This window comes from Oncorhynchus tshawytscha, linkage group LG23, assembly GCF_018296145.1.
Source record: "Oncorhynchus tshawytscha isolate Ot180627B linkage group LG23, Otsh_v2.0, whole genome shotgun sequence".
NCBI classification, from domain to species: domain Eukaryota; kingdom Metazoa; phylum Chordata; class Actinopteri; order Salmoniformes; family Salmonidae; genus Oncorhynchus; species Oncorhynchus tshawytscha.
The window spans coordinates 5,088,062-5,111,209 of NC_056451.1; the positions used below are offsets into that span (position 1 = coordinate 5,088,062).

General features: G+C 43.6%; 1 protein-coding gene across 2 annotated transcripts in view; it reads right to left on the reverse strand.

Annotated features, from left to right (window-relative positions):
- Positions 1-23,148, reverse strand: part of LOC112238818 (zinc finger protein 407-like) — a 228,930-nt gene that overhangs the window by 194,047 nt on the left and 11,735 nt on the right. The window lies entirely within an intron of this gene.

The following is a 23,148-nucleotide window of genomic DNA, read 5'->3' on the forward strand; positions in this document are numbered from 1 at the left end:
TATAGCGGCGTGATCCCTATCATTTCTATAGCAGCAGATCCCTATCATTTCTACAGCGGAGTGATCCCTATCATTTCTATAGCGGCGCGATCCCTATCATTTCTATAGCGGAATGATCCCTATCATTTCTATAGCAGCAGATCCCTATCATTGCTATAGAGGCGTGATCCCTATAATTTCTATAGCAGCAGCAGATTCCTAGCATTTCTATAGCGGCGTGATCCCTATCATTTCTATAGCAGCAGCAGATCCCTATAATTTCTATAGCAGCGTGATCCCTATCATTTCTATAGCAGCAGATCCCTATAATTTCTATAGCAGCAGCCGATCCCTATCATTTCTATAGCAGCAGCCGATCCCTATCATTTCTATAGCGGCGTGATCCCTATCATTTCTGTAGCGGTGTGATCCCTATCATTTCTATAGTGGTGTGATCCTTATCATTTCTGTAGTGGCGTGATCCTTATCGTTTTTATAGTGGCGTGATACCTATCATTTCTATAGCGGCGTGGTCCTTATCATTTCTATAGCGGCGTGATCCCTATCATTTCTATAGCGGCGTGATCCTTATCATTTCTATAGCGGCGTGATCCCTATCATTTCTATAGCGGTGTGATCTCAATTATTTCTATAGCCGACATGATCCTTATCATTTCAATAGCGGTGTGATCCCAATCATCAGAAATTATCATTTCTAAAGCAGCCACACCATTTCTATTGAACCCTTCCATCCATATAAGGCACCCAACACTGAAACATTTATTCACAGTTTCTGACCATGACCATAGCATCCGGTTCCACCGTATCAAATTGCCTCTCCCATGGCTGCATGGGGTGATATGAATACTTTCCTTTACTATGTCTGTGCATATCAGCCTGTTTGTTATTGAATCCTTAGAGGTTTTTGTAGGTGTGTGTGTGTGTGTGTCTGTGTACGTGGGTGGGTGTGTGATAAGCTATGTTTTCAACACAGCCAGGGCCACTACGGTAAGCCCACGTCATTTACCCGGACTAATGCCACGACGCTGGGGGGGTATAGGTTACATGTTTTTTTTCTCACCCTCTCGCCTCCATGGTGTGTGTGCGTGTGTGTGTGTGTGTGCATGTGTGTGGGGACCTCTCTCAGTGTGTTTGTACAGTGTTTAGACACGGTCCCAGCTGAAGAACAGGAGAGGCTGGCCCCAATGCAGAAACCAAATCCTGCAAGCCCCCCCCCCCACACACACACACACATACTACACAGTCCAACCACCCTGCCTGTTAAAGAGTGTAATGACTTGACCTGACAGAGAGTGGAGATTTTATAGGACCTTTACTGCTGCGATAATTTACACCAGCAGCTAATATCTAATATCCCTCCAAACCCAAACTCGAGACACCCAGTATGTGCTGCACTGAAACCTACTGCTCTGTCTGCAATTAAATCATTGTGCCAATTTTGATACATTTTCAGTTCCAAATGATGCCAAGTAAAAAAATAAAAGTTTTCATGCAATCAGACTTGTCTTTTCCATCTGAGATGCTTGCTGCTGGCATCACAGTCCTACTTTACCAGAAGCCCTATACGGGCTCCCTTCATCTCAACAGCAGGGTTCAAATACTATTGGGAATCGTTCAAACTATTTTGGCATTTGCTTTAGCCTACCTGGAGCGCCAGATGGGTAACATTTGCAACTATTTTTCTGATTTCCTTTGCGCCAGGCAAGATAAATAAAGTTCAGCTAGGGTATTTGAAATGATTTCCAATACCACTTGAACCCAGATCTGAAAAAAGCATGACCTCACACTGGAATAACCGCGGGAGGGAATCCAAGTGAGGGTGTCAGACAACCAGGAATATGCCTCCAAAGAAAACACTGAAACAAAGTGCCCTGCGATGAATTAGTTATTAATTAAGTCGCACGCGGGGTAATATGCATTTTTCAATTCATTAAAGTTGGGCCCGCACCGTAAATCAAGCGAAACTGTCAATGTTTCTACAAATTAAATATATGCTGTACTTTTCGGGTATTCGGTGAATAGTAATAATAGTGTTGATTGCATAACTAGAGGGCTCATCAGGAGAGAGTGTGACATGGGCTGTGACAGGCTGTGACTCAGTCCAGTGCCCAAAATACTCAGACAGGGGTCCCCCCCTCCCCCCACTCTTAATGCTGCAGGTCTCCCACATTCACACAGAAGCACACATCATACATCCCTATATGTCATAGGACTGATATAATTAAGGTGTCCCGATATTCATCGAAGCCTTGAAGTAAAGACTATGCATATATTGTATGTAAATACATATGTTGAGTGAGACGCTGTCCGTATTTTATGTGTTAAATGTGCCACTGTCACGTGAGACAAATTTCATATGCAGGTATTCAAAGTTATTGCTGTAACGATCACTGCTTGTAGTGGTTCGTTACGTGGGAATCCGTACCCCATGTTCATGAATAAAGGAACAATACGTGGAATTGTAATCATTATCCAAAATGTATCGTTTGTCACGGTTACCAAATGAGAGGGTGTGATTTTTTCCCCCCCGGATGGTTCAGACATTCATTTGCAGAAACACATTTGTAAAATGACAAACAAACACAAGGGCGCACACACACACACACACACACACACACACACACACACACACTTATTCAAGCTGCTCTCTGACAACAGCCTGATATATAATGAAGCAATGACTGCCATCATTATTCTACACAATGTATTTCTTATCTCGGCACCGATAATGAAGTGTCTATTTGATGGTTGGTACAGTCTTTTTACCGAAGTGCCTTTATGAAATGAAATGCACAGGAACAGGATATGCACACACACACACACACACACACACACAGACAGACACAGACACAGACACACACACAGTAATCTAGTTGCAATTAATCTTAATTATTAATGAGTGTGTGCGTGTTTGTGAATGTGCATACTGTACGTACATACACACATATGTATCTGTGTGTGTGCATGTGTATGTGTGAGCATACGTGCAAGCGTGTGTGTGTGTGTGTGTGTGTGTATCTGTGCAAAACAAAATAGTGCTAAATACTTCTCACTAAATACTAACTGAGTTGTTTCTCATTCTTTCTTTAGAGTAGTGTCTGAGTTGAGGGAACTTGGTCTTGTCGTAATCACTTTGCCCCCGGCGAGCATACTAATATGGCCCTGGGTGGGAATAAATTATAGCTCAGATTAGCAGGAAGGATGAAGTGGAGGTTTTATTTTTAGAAATTTGAATATTTGTTACATTATTAACGGGGGGGGGGACATCCTTTGATTCTTCTTATGTCTTGTTTTCCGTTCAGAGTACAGAGCCTAGTCCCCAAACTGCCTACCTGTGTAAAAAAAAAAATAGTACTCTTTAGTGGGACGTGAACATGCCTTCGGACATAAAAGTAGCATGTCTCCCTCCTCTCTCTCTCTCTCTCTCTCTCTCTCTGCTGTAGCTCCGTTCCGTTCTGCACGCTACAGAATCCTCTGGAGCAGCACATTTCTCCCTCACATCCTCCCAAAGCCTTTTCTCTCACTGTATCAAACCTTTTGTTGTATTGGATTATTGTGTTTGTTAATAAGGCAGCCACACGTACTGTAGAATACAGGACATACAAACAATACACACATGCACGGCACTCAAACCAATCCAAGCACAAGGCCTCCCTTCGCCAATTATGTCACTTTGTGAAATGATATTAACAACTAGGCTAGGTACTTAGGAATATTTGTTGTACTCAAACTGCTTCATTCAGCCTTTCCATTTCCATCTGTATTTAATGTGTTTCTCTTCAGTTCGCAATGGGTTACAAAGTGAGATCTCACCAAAATGTCTCTTTAGCCTCAGTTAATGATCATGTTGAAGGCTATTAGCCCAATAATCAGAATAGGGCACTCCGATGGATCACATTGGCAGTATGTTGAGACTGACCACACCACAACACACTAAGTGAGCCTATATGGTCAAACTACAAACTGCACCACCACCACCACCAAAAAGAAAATTTGCTAATGTAAATTCTTAAGTGATTTTATGACAAGGGAGCAATAAGGCCTATACAGGATTAGTCCACTGTGTCCAAACCCATTTGGGAAAATTGACCTTTTCAATCACAAAAGACAGTTTTAATTATTGGAGTAATTAGTCAAATATATGTGCCTTTACCTCTATTGATCTTTATTGTCTGTCCAGTTAGTAAGCGGGAGTCTGAGTATTGACCCCCCACACCACCACCTCCCTTCATCCCCCTCCGCCCCTCGGGGCTTGGGTCAGACAAGAAGCTGCACTACTGGCTGATGGTGCCTGGAGAAGACAGATGACCAGCCGAGCAGAAGGAACTGCAGAGCAAAATAGCTCACACGTCTCGGGTGGCGTCAGGGGGAATTGGGCACTGCGCGAGACTCTGGACCTAAGTGTTCTGACGCCTAATTACCAGCCCACCACCCACCACCAAACATCACCCAGTGGTGAAAGCACAGCTCTCTCTCTCTCTTGTCCTCCAGCTCTCTCTCTCCCGATTCTCTCTCGCTTTCTCTCTCCAAGGTCTCTCTCGCTTTCTCTCTCCCACTCTCTCTTTCTCCCCATCTCAATCTCTCTCTCTCTCTCGACTCAATTCAATTCAAAGGGCTTTATTGGCATGGGAAACATATGTTTACATTGCCAAAGCAAATGGAATAGACAATAAACAAAAGGGAAATGAACAAGGGAAACATTAGTAAACATAACACTGACAAAAGTTTTAAAATAATATATACATTTCAAATGTTATATTATTGGCTATGTACAGTGTTGTAACAATGTGCAAGTAGTTGAAGTATGAAAGGGAAAATAAATAAACATATATAAATATTGGTCGTATTTACAATGTTGCCTGTGCTCCACTGTTTGCCCATTTCTCAGGGCAACGGGCCACAAATCTTTCTGCTGTGACTGCACACGGAGGTATATCGCCTCACAGATATGGGATTTTATCCATGTCTGATTTGTTTTCCACTTCTTTGTGGGCCTGTATGATCTGAGGGAAATATGTGCTGATACATTTGGCAGGAGGTTAGGAAGTGTCACTCTCTCTCAGTCTTGGTCTCTTATCCCTTTCATACACAGACCAAAATCCCACAAATGTACCATGCTTGCTTCTTTTTGCCTGCTTTGTTGTAAATCTGAAAGGGGTAGGTGGTATAAAAAAAACACACAAAAAAACACCCAAAGACATTTTCATCTTCACAGACCCCGTAACCAAAATACAGGTATCAGGTCTGTGTGAATGGTTTTCTGCTACGATTGTTAAACACCTCCCTCATTTGAAATGCAAACAGCCCCAATGGTTTAACAGCACCTCCAAGCCCCCAAACACTGGTATGTATAAAAGGGGTATACCTGCCGGAAAGTGGTAAATAAGCAGCTGTCTGAAAGGGGCTCATATAAACATTGCCGTATATATATATATTTTTTTATAGGTAATATACCACGTATCCTGTCTGAAATGGGCCTCTCTCTCTCTCCTTTGTACTTCATTCACTGTGGGGAAACGTGTGCTGGAGTGGGTGACAAGAATGCGAGGTCTGTTCTAAGTTACCTCATTTTCACTCCCAAATTGCTTTTCCTGACTCATCGAAAATGTATTAGACATTTTTATCCCAAAGAAAATATTTCCTTTTTCATGTGACATCGTCAAAGTTTCCCATAGACAAAGCACCCCTATATCCCACACTGATACGCTCGGTGATTGAACGTACAGTGCTCAACAAGTCCGTGTGTGGCCACTCCGGCCAATGTGTGTGTGTGCCTCTGTCCTTCATAGGACATCACATACAGTATGCATATGTGCTGTGTAAGCGGTCAGACTAACTGGTCAGTCTGAATCAAACCCGAATGAAGCCTTTTTCGCTCTAAGGAGGGTTCTCACCCAGTGCAGCCCTATGCCATTAGCTGAACAGCAAATGGGATTACACGGCAGCCATTGAGTCCTTCACCGTGGATTTGCGCTGAAGCGTCCAAGCAGGCTTTAACATAGAGAACAGAGAGGCCCATCAACAACTGGTACGTCTAATTGAGTGCTGGTATGGTTAACACAATCACACATACATGCCCACAACCAGCCTCTGTCCATTGCGGAGGGGTAGGGCCAAGCCTGGCATTCCACTACGAGCTAATCGGCCTGACAGAAATAAAATAGAGGAGTCGGACTCCGTCAAAACATGTAAAGGGAAAACTCGTGCAAAGAGCTAAAGCCGTGTCTTTTCAACTGAGCCTAGATCAGATCAGTGAACAGTCACATTATCTTATAAAACAAGGGATTTCTCAGAGTAAGCGTCCTCTTGAGCAACGCGTGAAGTTAAACTGGGAATAAAAGATAAATCGGGTTTGCATATTCGAGGCAGGGCGAGTGTCTGCACAACAACAAGCACTGTCCGTTTCAATCAGGGATATACGGTGCAGTACGCAACGCAACGCAACTGCAAGCTGTCAGTGTATCTCTGTTACAGAAATTCTAAAAATACAAAAGCAGAGTAAGCCACTTCATCCTCTCTGCTGGTCAATACCTGGCGGCGCCACGAGAAGGGCACTGACACCAACAAACACACAGTGACAGACCCCCCCACTCCACACACACACAGAGCACGGACACAGATCAGACTCTATAGATTTTTTAAAAATGAAATCCTTTAACCAAGGAGGTGCTCCTCGGCAGGTTCTTAACATAACACTAAGCCGTGTGTTAATGCACAAAGAGACATCATGTCCATTGATCCACTGGTGTCTGTGTGTCTTTAAATGGCCTAGGGAAAACAGCACTGGGGTTTTTATGTTTCTGGACCGGTCGCTGCCCCTGTGGATAGAAACACGTGTATATGATACGGAAACTTCTATTAGCCCTCTTGCATATTAAATACGGTTCAATTAGATGTGTATATATCTGATCAATTGATCTACAATTACTACTATTATCATCCTCATCTTACAATAACTTTATGATAAAGGATGTACCATCTTTATCTGCCTTGAGACTCTCATTCAATGTTGAAGCATTCGATGTAAACTTGGGTGGAAAACGCTGATGTTCTTCCTACATACAGCAGATACCACAACAACAAACCATATTTGAGATTCAGCACAAAGTTTGGCCAAATGTACCTGCCTGCAACAGAGGGATAGGACAAAGAAACCACTTCACCCTCTGGTGTTGCATATCCTGTGTGCTAATTATTGTAAAAAAGAAAAATAATAATAATGAATAATACATTAAAGACATGGGAGAAAAATCCCAGCCATAAAACATATGTATTTTTAATATGAATCTCCCTGAATCAATACCCTCAATTAGCAACTGCAACCAAATTGCTAGGCGAAGCGTAATTACTGTAAGGTCACTAGGTATTATTCACAGTCACTTTAGTTTACCACATTAGAACAAGACAGGACGCCAGGCTAAAAATTATAAATTCTGTCCCCATAATCTGTCCTTTTCGGATTTAGATGGATGAAGAATAATTAACTGCTAATTATTCAGATCACTTAAGGCACTTTCTGGATCCACAAAAGCGGATGCAGCCATGTCTGTCAACCCACTTCGTCTCGCGATCATTTAGAACAATCCTACTTGACCAGGGATGAGTCTTTCAAATTAAAATAACTGCCTGATTTCCCACCAACCCCGTTCTACCTCAGAGGGTCTTGGGAAGCACACTTCCTTTAAATTCACCCATATGCAAATTTTGAGACGTGATTTGCATTTTAAAGTATTTAACTCCCCATATTTATTGGGCTCTGAGGCCTTGCTGATCATTGATTTATGTGCTTCCGGCAATCATATTTCCATATTTTGTGTGGTTTTAATGACAGTAATAATTCAAATATGCAAAAAGTTGTTCTTTGAACGATATCTTTAATTATATCCTCAAAGCATCATTCTCTTTTATTTTTTCAAACCAGGATTATCCTGAAAAAGGCAACATTTTTTTTTTTTTAATTGCAGTGAGGTCTCAGACATTGATGAGCCAAACATAAAGGCCTAGTCGGTTACCGTATGTGCATGAAGACAGCTTACAACTTCTCATATTTGTCAGTCTAGAAACCCACAAACAGACCGGTTGGGTGACGAGGGATGGTCTGTTGCAAAAAGGACCCACGTGACCTTGTCCCCAAAAACCCTTGATTAATACTGACATTCTTTCACGACAAAATCCAATCTCTGATTCCTGAAATTCATCTCCCTGCTCAAAAAAACAAAGACTCCTTCCCCCTCTGTTTTGCCGGTAAAATAAAACTTTATCCGTCTCGTCTGATTATTAGAGTTGTCATGGTCGCTGTGTGCTCTTATAAAAACCATCATGGTCCAGATGATTAAAAATGGCGGATTCCCGCCACCGTTTGGCCTATCAGCGCCTCGAAGCAGCCGTCAAAACGTGTCCACGGTCCTCGCGCAGCCTGAGAGGGTCCTCGCGCATATTCCCTTTGTCACACTTGCACGCGGCGGAAACTTTTTAGAATAATTGCTCACTCATGTACAAACGTGGGTGACTAATATATTAGATTAGTCGCGTATGGTTGCAAAGGGGGGTATATTTGATTATATTTTCAGTTGGTAGGCTGCATACTGTGACAGTCGACGTAAAAATAAATGAAGAGATAATTTATCTAAAGACTGCAATTGCCTACTATACATAGCAGATTTATGATGTGTCAGATAGTTCAGCAAACAGGCTATCAATAGAATTAACAACATATCATATTGCTCCTCTCCTCTGCATTAATTAAAGGATATTGAATAAATATACATCTCCAAATGATACAGTATATAGATGATACAATTTGAATATATCAGTATTAAATGGCATTTTCAATATGCATATATAGCGATTCCTTTAAAATTAAAATTAAAATATATGGTATCTTTCTGGATGTCTATATCACATCCTTATCATAGTCAAGATGTCTTGTGTATAACCACATATTTACATTAATTATGTACATCTAGTTATGTATTTATACCCCTAAAGACAAAACAGCCTTATTTGTTAAGAAGTTAACTTGTTAAACCAATTAAAATAATTTGACATTTAATACTGCCAGCATAAATATTACCATATTATTAAAATGCATGGGTAAACAAATTAACATAAACTGCACCAACACTATTTTGTATTATTATTATTATTATTATTAATTATTAGCATCATCATTATTAGTATTATTATAATAATCGATCCACAATATGTGTGCCATTCAGCACCATTTGACCCTGTGTTATACATAGGGCATTCGTGTTTTAACTGGTGAGGACCGCAGAGGCTGAGTTTAAAACAAGCCCAACACATTAACACACAGCCCCTTAGAGGGTACACTTCACCCTAATGTTTAACTATCACTGCTGAGCCTTGCAACTGAGTGCACGCAACATATGTTTCAACCCCCTCTGCCCCTGAGAATGCTGGCCTACTACTCTCTCCAGCTCTCCATGCTCACACTTCCAAATATTTCGAAAAAATCATGCATATTTTCATCACGGAAAAATTCATTAACAAAACTAAATGGCAAAACAATTACGGATAAAATACCCTAGCTACTGTATTAAGGTATAATTTCAGTTGTGATACTGACGAAGGCCAACATGCATGCCCACACGCAAACTCACACACACATATGCATGCACACACACACACTCTCTTTCGCTCTCTCTCTCTCTCACACACACACACACACAAACAAACACACAACAAGAGAGAAAGGAGTGGCCAGCCAACCCCGGTTAACATGGATGGTAAGGAATAATCCATTTACAAAGCAAAGACGGTGACGCCATACAGGTAAACAAACAATATCAACCATCTAAAACATGACATCACCCCCGTGGGTGATGGTCAATGTGGTAATTCTCAGCAAAACGTTTTTTTTCTTTAGAAATCTGAATCTGTTAGAGGCTGTTAAATCTGTTCATGTACTGCACAATGCATCCACTGTGAATCCCACTGAATCAGATTGTAAACTATTCTCCTCTCCTCTCCCAGAAAGGTTATCGCATCGTATCTTATTGCCTTTACCTGGTCCTATTCACTCTGAACATGCACTGATTTGAATAAGCACTGCACCAGCAGCTCGCTTATCTGATCACAGACGTGTGTGTGTGCCAACACAGCAGTATCAAGTGCATCTCTCTCTACTGCATCTGGGATCTGTTGCCCTGATAACAGACTCTGAACATAATCAGAAACAGGCTGGAAATGCAAAGTGACCAAGAAATGGAGAAGAGTATGCAATGCCTCTCTCTGAAAACGATTCACTTCACTTTCTTCCACTGATTCGTTCACGACATTCAAAAACATGATTTTTTTTTTTTATGAGCCAGTATGTGCAATATGTTACACTTATAATTTAGATCAGAAACATGCAGACGGGACTTGTTAGATGTTAAGTGAGAGATCAATATAAAATCCTTGTTAATTAAGTGTGTTCACACATAAAATGCATGTATTTTAAGGTGCAACAATGAGCCACATATATTGGCAAATGTAATTCATTGTACCTATTTTTTTTTAAATGTATTTTCTTTGATGAAGATTTTTTTCTGGCTACGGTCATGGTGAAATGAGTCCCTAATGATGAGCAGGGTTTGAGTTTAACACCGACAATGTTTGGCTTTCCTGTATTATAGGGCATAGATCAGGTTATGGAGGCAACAGTCAGTGAGGTAGGCCTGAGTGGTAGCAACACCACCTCAGAAAAATGATCCCCAGGATGGTTACACATACACACACATACACACAAAATTGACCAATGCTCATTTCGCCACTCCTTGTAGTTGGCTAACCTGCTCTCTACATTAGGGTGCCCGCTGTGGGGACTTATCACTGTGTAGTCTTTGTCCTTGCTGTAATTGCCCTCTCGGTACGTCGCCTCCCACCACACCCCTCAACCACCATGCACCCCCGCCACCCACCCAACGTCAGCCCCCTCATGACAGCTCGGCGCGGTAGTCTAGTGGGGGGGGGGGACTCTCCTGAGACCTGCTGATCGGCCCCTGAGGTCCGCCAGCGTAGAGGAGCTTGTCCTAGTTAAAGCAGTACCAGGAGGGACACCCAGACTGAGACAGATACCACTGCCTGCCTGTGCCCAGCCTCTCTCCCGCTCTCTCTAACTACACTCACTTCTGTATCAGAGTATCAGACAAAGTCCAGGGATTGAGTCCATGAAAAAATGTACCATATTGAAAGTAGGCCCCTTGTTAAGTATTAATGTGTGTTTTTTTAATGCATTTCTTTATGTTTTTGCATTTCATTATCTTGGTTGATGATGTTTTTTTTGCTGAATTCAATTGTGTATGAAAGCATTTTGACATTTTCATGTGGGCGCGATATAAAACGGTATCATAATTATGGTGAAAATATATACAGAAATAAAATTGCACGTAAACCATTCAACTGTACACTTATACTAATTATACTGTTACATTGTACATCTATTTTACTTCAATTGAATGCAAAAACGGAACAAATATAGATATTTTAGCATTCATAAAATTAAGCAAAATAAAGCCGATACGCACAGGCTACCTCTTTAACTTATAGAGGATGCATTACATGTGTACCTTAAGACCTACATGTATCACAGATTATGCATTAAGCACAACTCAGACATAACATTAGAGGCTCTCTTGACGTTCTGAGAAGTAAAATGGCGCCATCTACTGTCCATTACAGACTGAAAACAACTCATCTACAGCTTCTCTGTCCTACTGACTCCCAAGAAAAGGATATTTGAGAACATAAAACTCTCAAAGATTATTTTTTTTGCATTTGTACATGATGTCTTTTATCATCACAGTGAAAATAAATATCGGGGGCTGGTGAAAGGAGGGTGTTTCGCCACGTGAAACTTGACTTGGAATGCAACCGTATGAGACAAATAATTATTAGTGCTTCACTGTAACACCGACCTTTGTTTGTTGACTAGATAAACTGAATTAATAAATAAATGGTTCTTCACAGAGAGCGTGACCCCCCCCCCTGGTCGCCAACCCCGTGCTGCTGTGTTCCTGCTCTGGTAATCGATGTGTCAGCGTTTTCACGGACGGCTGCAGGGTTCAGCACGCAACCCGCTTGGTAAGGGTTAACGTGGCAGGGAAAGAGGAAGACATTATGGCAGACTCTCGCTGTGGCGGGAACTCTGGTAGAATGCGCCACCTCCCTCTGACCCGTGTCTGCCTCTCCTCTACGAGAAGCCAACCAGGTCCGACACTTGTGGATGTCCGAGGGGGAACGTGCGTCTCGGCCACTGTCGCTGACCAGCACCCTCACAGCCTTGACACTTCCCCATGTCCCAAATTTAGTCCTCTCGCCCCTTGTGAGGAGCCGAGGGGCAATCTGATGGCAGTTGTGATGATGGGGAGATTTTAGAGGGAGCCGTAGACAGAGCCTGTTGTAACCTCTCAGTGACCAGGGTCCTCCAACCCGCTAAACTCCCACATCAGCCCTCAGGCTAGAGGGGATACAGCCGGACAACTGGCAGGCAAGTGCACGTATAGGACTAGATTATGCCTTTATCGCAAAACATACAAAAACACACACAGACACGTAGGAAAACAATGTGTGTGAGATATTAGCGATGCGCATACGAGTGTGCACAGAGTACACACATCCCACACGCAGGCATACAAGCACAGACTATACAAATACACCCACCCACACATACACGCACACACACGCGCGGTACAAAAACAGACATCGCACTGCTGCATCCACATCTACAAGCCTTGGAGGAGTTTTTCTGGGGGTATTTTAGGTCTCCTGTGGGACCTGGAGCGAGTGAGCTGTAGCTATAGCTCACAGAGGATCCCAGTCAAGGACACGAGCAACATCACTCACCCGCCATTACTTCCTCGTATTTAAAAGATGGAGGCTGTGGGGCTACCTGGGGGGGCCATATATACCCATCCAGGGAGCCGAGGCTGGCAGGGAGGCCCGGTGATTTCAGGGTCCGAGGGTGTGTTGAGAGAGCTAAAGGAGAGCTGGGCGGTAGGAGAGACGGAGGGCTTTCTATGTCAGGCAGTGTTGCCAGGTTTTATGGCGGAATATTTTTGCTGTCAGAGTTGGATAAGGAATCGCCATAAGGAGAGGAGCAGGGATACGAGCCTCGAGGGCCACGCTGTCTACTGATTGTGTTTACGGTTTACTCTCAATCATTTACTGTAGGTACAGTAGAAATACAATAAATCTACAACTTTAATGAATCAATTAAGTGGGCAATGGAAAGCACTGGGCTAAGATGGCTGTGTCGTCTACCAGCTCTCACAATCTCAGGTCAGAATGAGACGTTAATCTGTTTTTCTCAAACGTCAAATATCAAAGTTGTTCCAAACGTTGAATTTCAAAGTGTTTAAGGTTAAGTTTAGCCATTTACTTTGAATGTTTAAGGTTAGGCATTAACTCTGAATGGTTAAGGTTGGGTTAAGGTTTGGGATAGGCTTAAAACAAAAATACTTAAAAAGGAAAAAAATATATATATTACTGGATTTGAACTTGCAACCGTCGGAATCAGTGGCAAATGCTTATCCCCATTCACCATCCTCATCCACAACCACCTCCTCATCCACAACCACCTCCCCCATCCACAACCGAAACCTACATGAAGGCAACAGCGCTCACTGTTGCCCCTAGTGGCCCGGTTTCCATGTCATCTCCCGACGGCCTCAGATACAAGTCCAATCCTGACTTGTATCGCGGCTGGCCTGGCTGATTGGTTGTTTGAGCGGGCGTGTACTATCATTTCCAATATGAATCATTATTGAATATTAACACCTTTTACAAAGAAAATGGTGGATATCGCCAAACAAAACTGAGGATCGGCTGGATTTCTTGAAGGTAAAATATGACCTAAAGCACATGTGTCAAACTCATTCCGCGGAGGGCCAAGTGTCTGCGGGTTTTCGCTCCTCCCTTGTATTTGACTGATGAATTACGGTCACTGATCAATAAGGAACTCCCCTCACACACTCACCTAAGCAATACCAGCCGAATCCTAACTTGAGAATAGCATGCATAACTCTGACTTTGGAGTGAAATTCATGCAAGGTCCTCAAGTCAGGACACGTAACCCACTGGGCGAAGACATCAGTTCAACATCTAGTTTTGATTTATATTTGATGAAGTTGTCAATAACATGAATTCAATGTGAAATCAACATACATTTGATCCAAGTCATTGGATTTAGGTTAAAAAATATTTTTAAAATCCTTTATATTGATGACTTGTTGCAAATCCAATCAGTTTTCCACGTTGATTCAACGTCATCACATTACATTTTTTCGTTGAAATGACGTAAAAACAACGATTCAACAAGTTTGTACCCAGTGGGGAACTATTGGATGGCTAGTCAACAACGCACCAGACCGGCTTACGATAACGACAGGCTCACCGAAAGTCGGCCTCTCCTCACAGACAACAAACAAGACATTATGATTCCTGACAAGACATTCACCTTCCCCCAGCCAAATAAAAACACTGCAAGTGTACTTCCTGTGAGCGAGGAAATGAGTCGATTTAGTAAAATGGGAGGTCCGTTCCGAGTGTAACAGACACGGAGTGTGTGTGTGTGACAGAGTGAGAGGGGATCGGACTCTATCCCGTCCTAACCTGGACTACTCTGATACCACCCCCCCCCACACACACACAAACACACACACACACACACACACACACACACACACACACACGTCCCATCCACTCCTCTCTCCTGTCAGGGTAGGGCCACCACAGAGCAGGTATATCAGCTCAATTATGATGATGGCAAAGAGTGATTGCATTTTGCCTCTCACCCATTTTAATAAGTCTGGCCCGTCACAGAGGGAGGGAGAGACGGAGGGAGAGAGGGAGAGAGAGAGAGAAAAGGAGAGAGAATGATGAGAGAGAGAGAGGGAGAGAGAAAGTGAGAGATAAAGACAGGGAGAACGTGAGACGGAGAGAGAGAGATAGGGAGGGGAGTAAGAGACAGGCGACGGATGGGTGGCTCATCTCTAGCCAGCTAACAGCATCCCAGATGCCAGTCAACCGGATGGTATCAAACATCTCCACAGTGAACACACCATGAAATAATCTATACCTACAGGAAGTCAATTAAAAAGAGCCAGGGGAGATTAAGAGCAGCATGACAAGCGTTCCACTGGGCCACGGGTTCGCCTGGTGGCACCACGTTGTGTGTGTGTATACATGTGTGTGTGCGCATGGTGGGGGGACCAACCTCTCTCCAGCATCGCTGAACCCCCTTTTAAAAGCCCCCTCATGCATATTTAAAAGGCCCTCAGCAGCCGGCAGCTCCGACACAAGTTTGCAAACCATGTGCCTGTTTGTACTGAGAGGGGGGCTCACTCCGGATATCAATTAACTCAAATGCTGTCACTCTGATTGCCCGCTCAATGGAGGGACATCCCATTCCCATCTACACTTCAACTCAGCTTTGTGTCAACCCACACAGCGCCAACCATCTCTCACACTTCCATCCTTCCATCCTTCCTCATCCTCCCTTCCTCTCGCTCTCCTTCTGCCCTCCCTCCTACCGACTCTCACTCCCTCTATCTTTATCAACCCATATCCTTCTTGCCCACTTTCCCTTCACTCCTACCGCCCTCTCTTGATCTCTCTCTCTCTCTCTCTCTTTCACTTTCACTCCCACTCCCCGTCTCTCCGTCTCTCAAGCAGCGATAACTGAATGCACAAATTACTCTCCCCTCCACCTTTAACTCCCACTAAATCTTTCCCCTTTTCCACTTTGCTGAGCCGGGATATTTTATTCCTCCATCAAATATGCATCCCATTAATTAAGTTAAATTACTCCTGACTGCCAAATATCCGCTGCCCCAATGGGTGTCAACACAGAAATGCATGAACGTGAACCTGCAATGACACGGCCGCACACTTAAACATGAGTTACAGCCTTCCTCAGCTTCCATCCGCGGGCATATTACCAGACACTTCAGGAGTGCTGGAATTAAGCACTGTTCTCTCCTTCCTCTCCCAGCTTTTAAGAAGTGCACAGTGGATGGCACACACACTTTTGACAAAGAGAGGGACGGATATTTTAATTATACACTTTTTTCTCTCTGTTCTCTACTCTCTCTCTCTCTCTCTCTCTCACCCTCCTCTTCATCTTTTAATTGCTGTTAATCACTCATTAACTTCTCTCCCCCCCCATTGTTGAGCAACTCCTAAATCTACCTATGACAGGATTAGCTCGATGGAATCAATCGCTTGGATTTTATCTCTCGAAAAAGGGATTTCTTCTCTTTAAACTAGGAGATTTGTTTCTGAGCCACAGCAGAGATTGTTGTTCTTCCTATGCATTAACTGCACGTAAATCTTTGATAGTCGCAATTCAACACGGGTTTCGTTCAACTTACAGACATCCCCATAATACCTAAGGGCATGTGTTATTGTGTGCCATTTGCTATCCCCTTATACCAACACACAAAGAGAGCAATGCAATATTTTCTCTCCCTATCTTCCTCCATCTCTCTCGCTCTCCACCCTCTTCAGCTCCCTTTTCTCACCATTCTCACCCCAGACATCCCTATAGGAGCTGTTTTGTTGTGTATAAAACTACCTTGAGACATCAGGTCCACTCGTTTCGTCTGGTGAGACGGAGGTCCCTGTGTGTCGTGATTGGGAGTGACGTGTGCCAGACAGGCACCAAGCGGGGGGGTACAAACATACTCACAAGGGCATTGAGCCTTTGGAAACTAGCCAAGCTCTCTCTTTCACTCGGAGCGAAGGCCAGAAGAGAATGCCAACCATGGATTGTCCGGATATTTAAAGGATATCTTGAACGGACTTTTCCAAAATGTCTATGTGAACCAATAAAGCTTGTCATTTCAGGGTGGAGAATTTTGCGCTTAACCACACAACAAGGCTGCAATCAGACAACCCCCTTCCATAAATCTCTATCATAATCATAAACCATTACAGCTTTCTACGCAAGTTTTCGTTGCACAACAGGGTACGGTGTAGCAAAGCCAATTGACTCCAACAGACCCATCCATACTCAGCCGGTGACAATGCAGCCTCTTTTGCTGATGTGATGAGCAAACCAGCCCTCCAGAGTGTATGTGCTGAGTTAGCTGCTTTAGCTAAAACACTGATCCTGCCGTTTATGGCGTCCGGCTTTGTTTGATTGTTTTCGTTTGATTAAAAGGGGAATGTTTTGATTATAAAGCCCCTCAGCCCCCATTTCGAAGCCACTAAAGAGCCTGACCGTTAACTGTCTGAGGATCTTATTAAGAGGTAGGCCTTAAAGGGTGGATGAGTTCAGAAAGAGAGCGTACGTATGCTAGATACAAAAGAGATGCTCAGTTGGGCCCATTCAGCCAATACAAAAACATACTCACAAATATGAGACCGACACAACACTTTCCCCCTAAAGTTGTCACAAAGTGTCATTTGTAATCTGGTATTGGAAAAGAGGTTTGGGGTTGCATTACTAAGAGTAACATTGCTTCGTTTTGATTAAAAGGTCTAGGACGGTCCCAGCTCATTAAATTATGATGGCTCTGATTGAATATCTCCTCAATAGCTGCATGCCTTATACCAGCATATAGGTCAGTGGAATATACTGTCAAATCTAACGCAAACTGACTGTGAAATATGTGCAAACTGTGTTACATATTGCATACGACTATTATAGATACTGCGTGTGTGTGTGTGTGTGTGTGTGTGTGTGTGTGTGTGTGTTTCTTCTGCGAAAACATTAATTTTACCAACATGAGCCCAAGGCTACTAAACACATCCAATCTATTATGGGGGTGCTTTATCGTGTTATGGCGGGCTAACGGGCTGTAAACCTGTCCCGGTCATAAAGAGCGATCGCGGCGCACACAAGAAGTCAGAACCATAACCCTGAGCTCTCCAAGCAGACGCACCCCTCCTCGTTATCATCCAAACAGCTCTGTCACATACTTAACCTTTCCAGACCAGCCTTTCTGCATTCTTTTCCAAATGACCTTTCGCGTTACTTATTTCATTTTCCGATAATGCCGCACTAAATAAAGTTAAGCGAATCAAAGCCAAATGTGTTTGTTTTGGTCGATAAGGATCGCGCACGCTAACTGACGTGACAGTGAAGATGGGTACCAAAACAGTAAACATTGATACTTCTTTTAATGTGGATAAACGCCATGTGTGTTTCTGATGGGGGGAGGGGCAATTAGTTGTTTTTCATATACACAGGACAACATGACCTAAAAAGCACACAAAAAATACAGAGTTGAGTATAGGCGAGGAAAAATGTCTATTCAATCACGATACAAGCTAATTTAGAACTTTTTCTAACGGTTGCAAATGAATTATGCAAACATAACGCGGCTTGTGGTGTCTGGCTTGTTGGGAGTAAATATTCAATGTTTACATCTGTTATGTGATAATGAATTCAGTATTTTTGCATACCATTTCGCTCCGCTTTCACATGGATGGGTGATCCTTTTCGTTCACACAAGCCTATATCATTTACTAAGGCAATGAGCTTTCAAATGTCATCTCCTCACATAAGAACAGAGCTATAGCCTGGGTGTTGTACTTTCAGACACAATCCAAAGCCTAAACAGTGAGAGAGAGAGAGCGCTTCACACCAGAGTGGAAATCCGACGAAGTCGCTAATGCACATGATGATTAAGTGTAACTCAAATACCGACTGTGTTGTTCACCGACCTGACAGGCCGTAATTTCCTGTATTATATTCGCCGGTTTTAATTGCACGCCACCAACACCCCTCTGACACGTTATGAAGCGATGATGTACAATTATTTCGGGGGCGGCGGAGAGATCGGGGGAGTGACGTTGTAATCGCTCTCAGAGGGATCCCTTTCTTCATCTGCAACGACCATTAACGTTAAAATGGGGGAGAGAAAAAGAAACACAGAAAAATAGTCAGAGTTAAAAAAACAGATTCTGTTTGAGGATTAAAGCGTATCACGTCAGGGAGGAAGAGGGGTGGGAGTGGTGGTGGAGAACACACAATGGAGGGGCTGAGTTAAGTGACGGCTTTCTCTGGATAAGCAGAGCGCTAAGATGCTCCTCTCCTGTCAAAGCCCGGGCCTCACACACACACACACACACACACACACACACACACACACACACACACACACACACACACACACACACACACACACACACACACACACACACACACACACACACACACACGCACACACACACACACACGCGTGCACACACACACACGCGTGCACACACACACACGCGCGTGCACACACACACACGCGCGTGCGTGCACACACACACACACGCGCGTGCACACACACGCGTGCACACACACTGGTACAGGCCTGGGCATTAAGGCATACTACAGAGGATGAGCCGGGGGAAGGGAGGGGAGGGCGGAACTGAACTGATGGGGCTATTCTGGGACCAGCAGAGACACACTCACAGACGGGGAGACACAAAAGCCTGACACGAGCCAACCCTATCCTGTTCCATTCAAATCACATGACACCAACATGAAATTATGACTAAATATACTCACTCCGGACTTGGCTACTAAGTCAACGGAGGGAGAGGGGGGACTCTCAGATACCGGAAAGACGGACAAATTTTCTGGGAGATGGAGAGAGAAACTGTTAAAGTTTAAACTAGAGCTAGTAGACAGACGGGTAGTTCCAACTATAGTGGCCGTCTGGCCGATATGATATGATAGAACCAGGTCCAATGGGAGGACCATCCAGGATGTTGTTAATACTTCCAACGCCTTGGCCCCCAGATATTAAACCAATGCTTCACAGCGTTTAGACTCCTGATGCATAATTTAACACCTACAAACAGCACTGGCCGTCCACGGCATCTTTGGGGAGGGTGAGGCGAGAGCAGTGAGGACATGGGGGGGGTAAAGGATGCTGAAATGCTGAATCCAGGGCCTTTTGGGAGGAGAGAACATGATGGAGGAGAGGAAGGGAGTGCTCATTAAATGGCCCACTGTGGACCGACACACACCACACACAGAGAAAAGACAAGAAACAGCCTTGTGTGTAAAATTCTTTTTTTTCCCAATTAAATACAGTATGAGGAATCTTGCCGTACTGTATGTGCTAGGGGGGGCAATTTGTGTTTTTCTGCTGTTTTTGCAGGTTGTTTTTATGGCCAGTTTAGGACTACATCAATCAGTTAGGAGATGTCATTGCTGCAAGATTCAGTATTTTAATTCTTAAAAGTCTAAGCCGTTTGGGGGGGGGGGGTTCTGAGCTGACATATGGAATTGTTATAAGATAGTCATACCATGGATCAATTAGCTATTTGATTTTGTATTTTAGGACCCCTTTAGTTATCAAAAAAATAGATGTCATTTATTTTGTTGAAAATATTTTATTTGGTCTTTACTACTTATAGCCCATAGAAATGCATTATAGGCCATGTAAATACATAACACATTCATAAATGGCAAAAAAGACGGTTAAAAAATACATCATGGGTCTCCTGAGTGGCGCAGCGGTCTAAGGCACTGCGTCGGAGTGCTTGAGGCATCACTACAGACCCGGGTTCGATCCCGGCTGTGTCGCAACCTGCCGTGACCGGGAGTCCCATGAAGCGGTGCACAATTGGCCCAGGATCGTCCGCATTAGGGCAGGGTTTGGCCAGCCAGGATGTCCTTGTCCCATCGCGCTCTAGCGACTCCTTGTGGCGGGCCGGGCGCATGCACGCTGACTTTGGTCGCCAGTTGTACGGTGTTTCCTCCGACACTTTGGTGCGGCTGGCTCCCGGGTTAAGTGAGCGCTGTGTCAAGAAGCAGCGTGGCTTGGCAGGTTCATGTTTCGGAGGACGCACGGCTCTCGACCTTTGCCTCTCCCGAGTCCGTACGGGAGTTGCAGCGATGGGACAAGACTAACTACCAATTGGATATCATGAAATTTGGGAGAAAAAGGAAAAAAATATATATACAATTAAGAAAAATATACCCCCCAAAAAATTTACTTGCTGTAAAAAGCAGAGGATATCAGCTAAGAGACGTGTCTCTGAAGGACAAGAAAGACACAACAAAAGAAAAAGGAACAGAAACGGAAAAGCAAGTAACTGTTAGCTAAAAAAAGAGAGAGAGAGAGAGAGAGGCTGTAAAGGCATGGTGTACACACAACACAGCCTACCTATACGGAACAGCCTTCTCACGTTTGATTGGCAGCTGGGTCAGAGGTGCCTATCTGTCCTGGCCTTGATTTGCATTTGTTAATTAAATGCCACAACAATATGATCTTTAACTATCAACAACTTCCCAGAGACCTCAGCGGAGACGAGCAGCCCTCCGAGGCTCTCGGCTCAGCTAAAGTGAGGTGGACAGCAGAGGTGCACCGCATCCATTTGGGGGCGTCTCAATCGTTAGCGCACAGTGTCAAAAGCGGGTAATATTCGCAGCCACGGAGCTCACCGGTGGGAGCGCCAATCGATTGGCGCAGGGAGAAAGACCACGCGCGTGTTTGGATCGAGTTAAACAACGCTGCTGCTCCTCAACATTCTAACGAGAGCAGGATGAGCTCACTCTGTGATAGCAATGGGAAGTGAATGAACAGACTACTGGTTAACGTTACATTGGCTTGTCTCACGAAGCAGGGAAGTCATGTAGAACCATAGAAATAGAACTACTGATGAATGTTCCAGTCAAATCGCCATGGTCTGAGGGGCTTGGTACATTCCAGTAATTGTATCTCTGTGTGTAAAAACCACCACATTTTGCTAAACGTATGAATTTCAATATTGTAGTTCCAGAAACTTCAGAAACTTCAATTAACACTTCAGCTATTGTAATCAAGATGATAAATCGTAATAATGAGAAACGATTTCATTAGATAAAGAGGGTTTTGTTTCGCAAAATATCACCTCACCCAGTGTGTGCAACAGAATGCCTAATGGCCAGCCTACATTGTAATCTCACTTTCTAGGTCAGCCCAAACCGAAAAAGGGAAATTGCATTAACTGAGACACGAACAACCATTAGCAACAGCTCTGCATTCAGATTAGCCACATATATGTGGGCATATATTATCTAATCTGGATACTTTAGGAAGAGAGAGTATGTCTACTTTGGCCTTAATGAGGGTGTTTCTGGTCTGTTCTTTGTTTGCTGCTCTTTAGTCAAGAGGAAAGTTGCCCCGGTGATCAGTCAGTAGTGAGCGCACACACACACACACACACACACACACACACACACGGCCGATTTGTCACCAGTGTCTGGCTCAGGCGGGAGATAGGTCCTCCATCCGCATGATTTGTGAAACCAGAAGCTGTATTTAGTAGACTCATTTAAAGGAAGTCAGGCACATTGGAGAACTGTGTTCGTTCGTTCTGTCTGTCTGTCTGTCTCACACACAGCTAAAGCCTTTTCCCCAAGTGCTATAAATGTGTTAGGGTTTTGACCAAGTAAATGTGCACACACACACACATTTGGGCACGTGTGTGTGTATGTGTGTGTGCAGTCTTTTTCCTCATTAGAGGTAGCTGTGCTTAACAACAATCTGTTTTCCCTTCTGTAAAACGTTTGTGAACGGCGGCCACTAAAAAACGCGTTCATTCCACTCGACTGTGGCAGAAGGAAAACGGAGCAGCCGAACTAAACGGAAGACATTTAAACAGTTTTACACGGAAGCATTGAGGGAGACTAAATAACTACACGCCCTCATCTATGTATCACAGAGGCGCAGAGAGCGTGGTACAAGCTGAAGATCCTGCTATCTAGTACATTTCCAAATGACACAGAAACAGTCCTACATGTCCATGTGAACACAGTAGGATGGTAGGAAGATCAAGCATGGGAATGAAACCAACTGAACGGAGCTTGGCCTAAATGCAGTACGAAAGAGACGCAGGAAGCATTTTACTTTGAGTTTATAGGCCCTGCGCTGTCGCACTATAAATGTTGACTATGGTGAGAGGTGACAGATTGTATTAAAACATATCACAATAGGAGAAAAAATAATGCTTTGCAGAGCAAGGGGATCTTTTTCTTGTGATCCAACCTAAATGGCAAAAATGACTTAAAAACCCAATAAGAAAGTAGCAACGTAAAAGGAAAACAAATGTTTCGTCTTAAGTTCAGATAGTACCTTGCGGTTTCATTCCGTTTAGGACCTTTTTTCTTCCGTTTGGAACTTAATGAACCCAAACCAGGCATCCCCAGTTAAA